Source organism: Dipodomys spectabilis, unplaced genomic scaffold (assembly GCF_019054845.1).
Source record: "Dipodomys spectabilis isolate Male_0828 unplaced genomic scaffold, ASM1905484v1 ptg000169l, whole genome shotgun sequence".
Lineage (NCBI taxonomy): Eukaryota > Metazoa > Chordata > Mammalia > Rodentia > Heteromyidae > Dipodomys > Dipodomys spectabilis.
The window spans coordinates 277,952-289,698 of record NW_024870846.1 but is presented as its reverse complement, the minus strand read 5'-3'; positions in this window follow the sequence as shown (position 1 = coordinate 289,698).

Sequence of the window (11,747 nt, the reverse complement as noted above, 5' to 3'; positions counted from 1 at the left end):
TGAGTCTCATGGTCTTTTGTGCCAAGACTGGCTTCAAACTGTGATCCTCAGATCTCAGCCTCCTGGATCGCTAGGATTACACACACGATTGGTGCCCTGCTTGAACTTGATGTATTTTGGTCAAGATGAGTTTTGGGTGTTGCCAGGGAGGCTGAGGGTCACCGACATCACTGTGTCATGTTGTGTTTGGGATGCGCGTCCCCGGCTGCCAGTGGAGATGAGTTTCCCTCTTTTTGATCCCGTTGAGCTGAGCTGCAGGGGTGAGGGGAGAGGGCCGTGCAGAAGGAAGGGCAGGCTTTGCTTCTCACCTTCAGACCCTCATAGCAACTCTTTTTTTTTTTTTTAATTCAAGGGGAAACGCAACCAACCTTAAATATTTTCTGAAGAGAAATAAAATCTTAGAATCTTAAAAGTTTACAGTTTCTTCAATAGCCATGATGACTGAAATCCACCTCTGTTCCATTCCATTCCGTGGTAGCACCTGTGTGCTCGTCCTCTCTCCTCCTTTCCATTTTGCTTATATTGCTGAGATAGTTTTGTAAAACAAACAAAAAGAGACCAGCCAAGATTTATTTGACTTCACTTTTTAAATTAATTCATGCAGTCATTAAAACAGACCAAAAAAACAACAACAATGAAAAGTGTGTAATTCTTATCTTTGTAGCATATGTATAGCTTTTAGGAAAGGCTGGTTATAGATTTCATTAGAGAAAGATGTCTGATTCTGAAAAATCTGTTTGTGTATATGTGTGTGTGTGTGTGTGTGTGTGTGTGCCAGTACTGGGGCTTGAACTCGGGCTCTAGGAGCTGCCCCTTAGCTTTATCGCTCAAGGCTGACACTCTTACCACTTGAGCCACAGCTTTTTTCTCTGGGTACCTGGAGATAAGAGTTTCATAGACTTTCCTGCTCCTGCTGGCTTCAAATGGTGATACTGAGAGCCTGGTGATACTGAGTCGCTAGGACTCCAGGTGAGAGCCACTGGGGCCTGGCTCGTCCTGGCGTTTAGTAGGATGATTGACTATTCTCTGTGACTCTCCACTGACGCCGAGAGCAGTGTGGTCTTGCCAGGTGTTAGGTATGTGTCAGGGAATCCACTGCTCCTTCTGGAAACCCTTTGCACCCAGCAGTGTACTTTCTGGGATGCAGGACTCTCGTTCCCTTCGTGGATTTCTACAGCAAGTGCCTCACCTCTTCCATCCTGTTCCTTCTCCAGTGTGCCCCGACCTAGGGGAATGTTCCTTCACCTCCTTGTTACTTCTCCTTGCATCCATAGCCATGCTTTCTAGATCACTTTGGAGGGAAAAGACCTCTACTTTTAGAGAAGAAACTTTTCTATGGTAAAATCAATGAAAACAAAAATGATGAGAAGCCTAGAAGTTATAGACAGGCTTGTTTTTGCACTTCAGTTTTTGTAGTTCTTGACTTTCAAGTGGCTTCCACAGTATCTTCATCAAGATCTAAGAAATCATTCTTTCAGAAAACATTATTTAATATAAATGGCTTTGAATAATTTTGCAACCATTTACCAGGGGTAGGTTGCACCAAAATGGTTCTGTGGCCAAGAGGAAATTTGTTTTTGTTAGCAAAGCTTGAATGTGAAGTGCTGCACTTTTTATTTATGCCACATCAGAAGCCTGCTTATTAATTTTACCTGAGAAAAATAACGATTTGATTATAGGTCTTGCCCAAATTTGATAGACATGTTTTGCAATATTTACCGTATTACCTTTTATAAATCCAACAAATGATGAATCCTGAAATAGGTCTGGCCTAGAAATTTTTGGATAAGGGATTGTATTCATTTAGTGCCTGGCTACTCAGAAATGCAAAATGAAAATGTTACAAGGAATGTTGGTTTATTAGTATTTTAAGTAGCTATACAAAGGGGTTATTCCACAGGTCTATTTATGAGTACAAAGCATCTTGCTTAATGTTCAAGGAAAGTTCTTTATCTGTTTGTGCTTCATTTTTTTTTTTTTTTTTTTGGTCAGCTGTGGGGCTTGAACTCTGGGCCTGGGCGCTGTCCCTCAGCTCTTCAGCTCAAGGCGAGCGCTCTACCACTTGAGCTACAGCGCCACTTCCAGTTTTCTGGTGGTTTATTGGAGATAGGAGTCTCACGGTCTCTCCTGCCCGGGCTGGCTTTGAACGCGATCCTCAGATCTCAGCTTCTGAGTAGCTAGGATTACAGGCGTGAGCCACCAGCGCCCGGCTTGTGCTTCATTCTTGGACTACTTGTTTTCCTTTTGTCCAAGGAGAGAAGGGTTAGGGGGCAAAGAAAAGACCTAGATAGAAAACTCACTTTTTTTTTTTAAAAAAAAGGATCAGATTAATTCAACACTTTCTATACCCAAAAGTAGATCAATCTTACAGAGGATGATTTTCACTGGGCCATGTTTACAATGTATCCCAATCAATCTCAGCTTCTCAGTCACCTCCTTTCCCTATTTCCCAAAACAATTTCAACAGGTTTCATTGCTCTGTTTTCATAGTTGCAAATAATCTAGACCATTTTCAACCTCCTTCATCCTTCTTGTTTGCCCAAATCCCTCCCACTAATACCTGTTCTCTGCCCCAGTCTATACTCTTTCCTGACTCCCAGTGCCCTACTGAGCCAACAGCTTTCATTGAGGATTTTCATCTATGCTTCAAATATGTTAGAAAATTATGTTCCCTCCATTTTGCCCTACCCCTTTTTTCCTTTGTCTTAGAGTCGTTTTATGTTTATCCACATGTATAATTATGTAAATGGAGTGTTGTGTGTGCACACTTGTGCATGTATGTCCATGAGTATGTCTTTTAGATGTAGTTTGCACATAGGAGGGAACACAGATATGTTCGTCTTTTAAGCTTGTTTCTTTAAAAACAAACTCTTTCAGCTGTATAAATTCTAAGCTATGTCCAAAGGACTTCCAAAATTGGAAATGGATTACAAAACAATCCTCATTTCTTTTTTTTACAAAAAAACAATAATCATGGGTTGGGAATGTGGCTCTGTGGTAGAGTGCTTGCCTAGCATATAAGAGGTCCTGGGATCCCCAAAACAGGAAAGAAAAAAAAAAGCATTGTGAGGGTGTTATCTGTATTTTTTAAATTGAAAAGAAAAAAAGTAATCTACTTGGACTTAGAAATAGGAAGATAGCAGTTTGAGGCCAATCTAGGCAAAAAAAAAAAAAAAAAAAGTGAAATTCTATTTCATAAAACAAGTAGTTACGGTAGTACATGCTTGTAATCCCAACTACTCAGGAAATGGAGGAGGATCATAGTTCAAGGTCAGCTCAGGCAAGGGTGAGAGACAAATGTATAAAATAAGCTAAAGCTCAAAGGCTGGCAGTGTGGCTCCAGCCTGAAGCTCTGGGTTTGAACTCATTCAAACAAAATAAAGGGATGAATTTGGAAAGAGAAAAAGGAAATTTACAACGCTGTTGTGGTAGTCTTTCACACTAATACTTGTCTATATTTAATTATAAATATCTGGATTCTTGCAAATGGAACCTGGAGAGACATTTAGATATTTAGATGTAGAAGATATTTGTGTAATAGATGCATTGTATAATTTTCTCTTTCTAGAAGAAAGCAGTACCATAATTTTGTTCTGAATTGTCACCACATTCGTTTTATATGACATGTTCTCATTTAAGCCTGGGGAACTCATTTGAGCCCACTTACAAAGATTCATACTTTAGATGTCAGTTGCTTTGTATCTTTCTCATCCCCGGTGTCTTGGTAACAGCTTGACAAAGCATGGCTACCCTAACCTCCACTGCTGACCGAATCTTCCTGTGAGACTGCAAGGCTGCTCTGTGGCGCAGAGATGCTACTTTACAGAGCAAATAGTTGCCAGTGTAGTTGCTTGATGTGACAAGTCAAATTGTTTTTTAAATAGAAAAATGAAAGGATAAATGGCTATTTTGATACAATTTAGAACTTTCTAGAGGTTTTTGTGGGAGAACTATCCCATTTTCATACCTTATATTTCTGAATTATAACAAAAAATAAACTAAATAGGAATAAGCCTTCCAGATCTGAGAACTTTTCTTTCTACAAACTTGTGTGTTTTACCGGGCTATTTGAACAAAATACAATGTTTTCTATAACGTTACCTTGATTTAGCATTCTAAATATTTTACTGGGCCTGACCTTGGTCCTTTTTAAAGAGGTAATATTTTCAGAGTATCTCCTCTCTAAACATCTCTAATTTCAAATACGTTCTGTTTGTGGGACTCACATGTGATAGCCGAATAGAAGTTTAAGAAATGTGGAATTCAATAAAAATTTCTTAATTATATTTCATATACAAGTGAATGATAGATTTCTCATAGTTCACATGCAAATGTTTTCTCAAGGAACTATTTCCTGACTGTGAAGGGAAACAAATTCTACAGGACTGCTAGGTAAGAGAACATGTTTTGATGGTCATGAGTTGCGTGTGCGTGCGCGCACGCATGCATGCACGCTTGAACTCAGAGCCTCTTGCTTTTGCTTTTTTTGTTTTTGTTTTCATTCACTCAAGGCGTGGCTGTGCCACTTGAGCCACACCTCCACATCAGGCTTTCTGCTGGTTAACTGAAGATAAGAGTCTCTGGGATTTGTCTTCCTCAGATTCCAACGTCCTGAATAGTCAGGATCACAACTGGCTTCACCAGCTCATACACAGAGAAGAGACTTTTCAAACATTCTGATTTATAAGTTTAGGCTTCCTTCAGATTTGCACACTTTATATTCATAAGTAGCATATAATCACACTTCTGTAATTCTTATGTTTGGATGTTAAAAAGAAACAGTTATTTCTTGGTTTCTATTCCACTTCTGACTTTACAACTTCCATTTTTCTCATTCAGCATGTATTTGTGGAGAACCAGTGGTCAACTTGCTATGCAGACACTGGAGCTACAGTTCTGTGTAAGCGAGTTGTCCCTTGCAGAGATTACATTTCTTTCAGCCATCCTTCTGTGGGTCTTCTACAGTCTCACAAACTTCCTGGAGAAAGGAATGGACTTCCCATTCCTGTCTTTGGCATTGAGGTTTTTCAATGTAATGCCACAAAGACAAATCTTTGTCTTTGCAAGCACTCTTCTAGGCTGAGTGGACCAAGGAAAAATGTGGTCGCTACCCTCAAATAGTCAATAAGCTACTGTGGAGAATATGACAGAGACTGCACTGTGACTGGCACTAGATAAGGTTAAGGTATCATACCTAGCACTGGGAAGTTAATAGGTGGTACAAGTCAATGTTGAATTTTCTACAAGTTTAAACTTGAAAGCCCACACTAGCCCTACCTGTTGTCTAATGAATACCTCTGCATTCTGATGTGAGAGCAGGAGCAGAGATTTCCTCATGACTGGCCCAAGGTGAAGCTGCCAAAGCAATGGAGCCAGAATTCCAATCCAGATTCCTGGTTTTTAAATTCCTAGCCCCTGTACCAAACTGTAGCTAGCAACACTCATGAAAGTGTTAGCACTGCTTTCTCAGAGGAAGAAACTCTTGAGCTGAAACTTAAGGTCTGTGTTTGCATTTGCCAGGTAAAATAGTGGGGTGCATTTTTCAAAAGCAAAAAGAGAGGTTAGGGCATAGTTCAAAGACCACCAGAAGTTAACAGCCGCAAGAAGGGAAAGGAAGGGCAGGGTGAGTAGACTTGGTTACTGAACTCCATGCAAAGGAATAAGATTCTAGCCTTTGAAGAATTTCTGAGCAAAAATAGGAAGTAGCTAGATCTTAGTTTTAGAAAGACCATAAGTACCTCTTTTTTTTTTTTTTGGTACTGGAGATTGAACCCAGGACATTGCACTTGCTTGGTAAGTGCTTTGCCACTAAGCTACCTCACAGCCCCATACATACCTCTGGAGCCTCTGCTTTGATGAAGTTCTTGGGCACTGGAGTAAAGAGTCCTTACTAATTTGAAAGACACTCCTTTGGGTACATGTTATAGATTCAGCTGTCACTCCCAAAGATTTGAAGAGTCTGCACAGGTATAATCAAGTTGATACGGTTGTAGGGATAAGTCCTAATGCAGTATGACAGATGATCTTAAAAGAAAAACAGATGTCCTATCATGGCCCAGGCAGAGACTGAGGATTGAATCTTCCAGCCAAGGAACATCAAGGACTACTTGCTAGTCTCTGCCAGAGTTAGGAAGAGACAAAGAAAGTGGCCACCTAAAGTCACAAAGGGAATGGGGATTGCTGGCCTTCTTGATTTTGTACTTTAACCTCCAGAACAATGACAATATCGATTTCAGCTGTTGCAAGCCATCCACACTTTGTGGTACATTGTCACAGAGGTCCTAGGAAACACATTCAACTTGATTTTTCTTTCTAATCATGTTCAGTTGCAACTAAAATCTGGGAGATCCTGTGCTCTGTGCCAAATAGCATAGAACAAAAGTTATTGCACATAAGAAAGGAAACTTTTGGAATAGGATGGTGTTACATGTTGTTTGATTCTAAGATTGCAGTTTCAACCCAAGGAGAGCAGGTATGCATTTGAAAAATGAAAGACTTGAGCCAGGAGCCTGTGAGTCACACCTGTAATCCTAACTAGATAGGAAGCTGAGATGTGAGGATTACAGTTTAAAGCCAGCCTGAGCAGACCAATCTGAGAGACATATCTTGCATGTAACCAGCACAAACAGCCTGAACTGGAGGTGTGGCTTAAGTGATAGAGCTCCAGCCTTGAGCTGTAAAGCTAAGCATGAGAGGCCATGAGTTCATGGCCCAGAAATGGCCAAAGAAAAACAAGGAAGACAACGTCTCACCCTTGGTCTATTTCACCTTAAATGACAAATCACTAAGCTGGCCCCAGCCAAATTTCCCATGCTAAAAGTAACTTTTTATTTTTTAGCTGTTAAAAGTTGCACAACAGTGTGATTTGTTTATGGTTCATTGTCTAATTTTAAAAGTTGTTGCTTAATTATCCTAAGTTTTTGATGTCTAGGGCCTATCATAATTAGTGAAGTTTCTGAGTGAAATTAAGGCTTATTGGCTTAGATTTGACTAAAGTGTTACCCTGATTATTAGTGATTTGAAAATACAAGGTGCTTGCAAAAAAAGGCGGAGGGGATCTGAGCCTGGATGAACTGACATATATTCAAGGCCTTTCAACCAAGAATTCAAGCCACTTGAAGGAATGTGACAACACTCAGTGTGAGGATTATAAAATGTACAAGGTTTGAAAATTCAAATGATCATTTTTGGATTGCTTATCAAGTGTGTGAGATATTATTTCAAGTAATTCAATTTTCATCTAGGCAGGCTATTTGGAAAGTGTTTATCCTTCTAGTAAATCCATTTTTTGGTGGAGTTTATTTAAGGGGGTCATAATTTTTTCATTTAAAATAACCTAAATGGTTCTATTTTTAACTTTCATCTTACTGTTAACTACCAATTCCATCTCAGTTAATGGCTTCTTTCTTCATATAGAATAAGAGGTTAAGAGCTGGAGAGATTTAATGCACATGTCTATTAGTTTGTGTTAGAACAATGTTCTTTTTTTAAAAAAAATTTTTTTTTTGGGGTCCGGTCATGGGGCCTGAACTCTGGGCCTGGGCACTGTCCCTCAGCTCTTCAGCTCAAGGCTAGCGCTCTACCACTTGAGCCACAGCACCACTTCCGGCTTTTTTCTTTTTGCTTATGTGGTGCTGAGGAATCGAACCCAGGGCCTCAGGCATACAAGGCAAGCGCTCTAACACTGAGCCACCTTCCCAGCTCTTTTTTTAAAAAAATTTATACATTTAGGAAGAATCTATATTCAGGATGGATGAAACTTTCCGAATTATGCAATTCAAGGAAGCAAACGGCAGGTGGCGCAGTCTGGCAATAAAAATCTAATAGACTGGAGACTGCAGGAAAACATAGGCCTCAAAGATTCAGTTACTATCTCCATCCTCTTCATCTCTTCCTGCTACTGTTCTATTGGTATAATCCAACCAACCAGGGCTGGCAAGAGGTGGTCCCTTGGCTTCTTTTGTTTTGTGCAATATTGTGCTTTGAACTCGGATTGCTAGAGGGGTTCTACTGCTCAGTCATGTTTACATATGCCTGGACCAAGATCTGCCTAGTTATTTCCCACAGTTGTTGCTTGGGTGATAGGTACAACACACTGCACCCAGCTTCTTTTATTTAGATGGAGTCCTATGGACATATATTGGGGTGGGGGGGAGCGGGACTAACATGGAAGTACAGTAATACTGACTTCAGCCTCGCATCTAGCTGGGATGGCAGGCACCTACCATCATACCTGTCTATGGGGCTTCCTGAAACGGTTCTGCCAGATGGCTTTGAACTGCCATCCTCCCAGCTCAGTGTCCCTAGCTACTAGGGACACTGACACATGTCACATGCCCAGTGGTCTCTGCTCTGAGGAGGTAGATGCCATCTTCAAAGTGCAGTCTGTGTGCTTTGTCTGGATGGTCTGAGAAACAGATGTAGCCAAGGTCTATAGAACAGACATCATGAGGTTGGCTGTTGGTTGAAGTCAAGATGCTACCACATAAAGAACTAGGCTGGTGGGGCTGGGCTGGGAAGGTGGCTCAGTGGTTAAAGCGCTTGCCTTGCATGCCTGAGGCCCTGGGTTCGATTCCTCAGCACCACATAAGCAAAAACAAAAAAGCCAGAAGTGGCGCTGTGGCTCAAGTGGTAGAGCGCTAGCCTTGAGCTGAAGAGCTGAGGGACAGTGCCCAGGCCCAGAGTTCAGGCCCCATGACTGGACAAAAAAAAAAGAACTAGGCTGGGGAAAGTCATAAAGGTAGGCTAGAGGAGCCTAAGGAAAGGCAGGAAGCTTCTCCTTCTGGCTGCCTGCTAGGCCAATTACAATTCCTTTTCTAGCAGTTCTCTGGTTTCCTTACCCATACTCTGGATATTAGACATGCAAAGGCTTTCAATTCCTCATGAGTAATCTTATGGATTTAAGACAAGGTTCCAAGAAAATAGTAAGCCATGATGTTATGAAACCAGTACAATTTCTATGAGTACACATTTTCCCAGGTCAACCTATACTAACCTCCCTTCCCCAGCCCAGGCAAGACCATCATCCCACTACTGCCCATGAGTAGAGGGCATTTGTCACAGCCATTTGTCACAGGGCAGGAAGGAATCTCTCTCCCCTCTTCCCCTTTGGCTGGATAAGAGCTTTGTACCAGGACAACAATTCCTGTGTGCGTATGACTGGCATGGTGGCTGACTGAATATGGGGGATGAAGTAAAGATGTCTGTCGCCTCCCTTAAGAATAAATACTTTTAGCTAGGTGCGGTGTTTCCAGCCTGTAATCCCAGCTTCTTGGGAAGTGGCGATCCAGGATCATGATTCCAGGCCAGCCTTCAAATACAGCAAACTCCATCTCAGCCCGTGGCTGGCTACATGGGAGGCACAGGTAGGAGGGCTGCAACCCAGGCTAATCTGGGTGCAGAGGAAGACCTTACCTGAAAATGATCCACACAAGAAGGGGCCGCAGGCATGGTTCAAGCATAGAGTATGTGGCTAGAGTCCAATCCTCAGAACAGAAAGAGAAGAAAGGAAGAGAGGAAAGAGAGAAAAGAAAGGGGGGAGGGAAGAAAGAGAAGGAAAGAGGGAAGAAAAAAAAAAGAGAATGCTTGGAATAAGGAGAAAGCCTCAGATGGTGTCAGAATGCTTTCGTGTGTATTATAGTCCTTACCTGTCCCGTTTCTACAACAATCCAGCGTCCTTATGTCTTCCTGCCTGAGGTCTGTGAAGCAAAACGGCTTTGTTTTTAGTGAACACTTTTCCCCCCCCTTGATGCTTTACTTGTCAGAGACTCTGGAAGATAAAAATAGTGAGACACGTGCACCTTGTTTGTCCTCGTGTGCTTTTCTCGCAGGGGGAATTCAAACCGGTGACTGAAAGGCCACCCGCTCGTGCCCACCCTGATCTGCGTGTGCGCAGCGCGCTGCATTGGAGAAGGGGAGCCGAGACACACGGAGACACCTGCCACCCCGGGAAGACTGCAGGCTCCAAGCCCCCCACCCCCATGCAGACTCCGGGGGTCCAGCCCTCAATGCTATGGCCGGAGGAAACCCATCTACTAAAGGATTTTAACGCCCCGTCCACCCTTCTCCAGGCCCCGCTTCACTGAGCACCAAAGGTGGGCGTTGGAACGACCTGGGGGGGGGGCACGCGTGTCGTGCGTGCACACCTACGGAGCAACTGGAAAGTAAACAGGAGCGGGGCATGCCTTGCTCAAGGAAGGGCCGAGTGGCCGACGTGGGGGGATCCCCGGGGAGGGGGGTTCCCGCTCTGACTGGTAACATACCGGATGTGTGCGCGCACAAATGCACACAACACACAAACGCAAGAAGTGCACGCCAATGCGCACACAATTGCAAATGCACGCGCAAACGCGGCCGGAGACGGGGTGAAGCGGTTCTACGGCGCTGGCCCATCCAGCCCTTGTGTGCACGCTCCCCCCCCCCCCCCGCGCGGCCCCACCACGTGCGACCCCGGGGTCCCCCCCCCCCCCACACACCGCAGGCCCGGGGACACCCTCCCTCCCCGACCCGCGCGCGCCGGGCCCTCCGCAGGCCCGAGCAGGCCCCTCGCACACCCACCGGCCGGGCCCCGCGGGCGGCGCGGAGCCGGCGGCGGCCGCCCCGGGCGCCCCTCCCCGCGCCGCGGGCCTGCGCCGCGCGTGCGTGCGCGGCCGGCCGCGGCGCCTTTAACCGGGAGGGGGAGTGGGGTGGGGGGGAGGCACCGGGGCGGAGGGCGGGCGGGCGGCTGGGAGGAGGGAGGGCTCTTTCTTTCTTCTTTTTTTTTTGAATGAACAGTGACGTACGCACAGGAAACCAGGCGGTTTGTGCGGAGAATGAAGTCAGAGCCCAGACCCCGCTCCCGCCCGCGCCCCCGCCCCCTTCCTCCCTCCCTCCCTCCCTCCCTGCGCCGCCCGCCCGCGCCCGCGCACCCGCGCCCGCCCGCCCGCCCGCCGCTCCCGGGCTCCCCGGCCCCGCCGCCGCCGCCGCCGCCGCCGTCACCGCGCCCGGGACGCGAGGAGGAGAGAAGGGGTGCGCAGCCCGGAGGCGGGGTGCGCCGGTAGGGGGTGCAGCGGAAGAGGGGGTCCGGCGGGGGCGGGAGAGGGGGGCAGAACTTCGCAGTCATCCTTTTTAGGACAAGAAGGGAGGGGAAGGGGGGGGGGAGAAAAATCCAACCCCGCCCTCCGCACCGCCCCACCGCACCGCACCACCCAGGGCGCGCGGGGCTCCGCGTCCCCGCGCCCGCGTCCGGCCTCCGCGGCCCCGAGCCGCCGCGCTCGGACCATCGCTGTCCGCCGGCCCCAGGCCGGGTCCGCGCGCGTGTGTGGCGGGTGTCAGTTGCCAAGGAGGGAGGAGAGCGAGCGAGCGAGAGAGAGAGAGAGAGAGAGAAGGAGAGAGGGAGAGAGAGGGAGAAATCACTGGAGTTCCACGGAGCGCCGGACTGGACGTTGTAATTCATCAGCCGCCGCCGCCTCGCGCTCCCCGGCCGGGATTCCTCCCGATTGACATTTCTGGGGGGCAGAAGTCGGGGGGTCAGCCCCGGGGGGATCGGCTCCGTTCCCCCCTCTCTCTCTTTTTAACATCCCTCCCTCCCCCCAACTCCAGATTCCTCGGGAAGTTTCGGAGCCGCTCCGCCCAGCCCGGAGTCCCGGAGCCCCGAGTGCCCCGCGCCGCGGGCGGCGGCGGCGGCGGCGGCGCAAAAAGCAAAAAGCAAAAGAAAAAAGAAAGCAAAGGCGACCGGACCACCCGACCCCGGCCGCCCCGACGGCCCG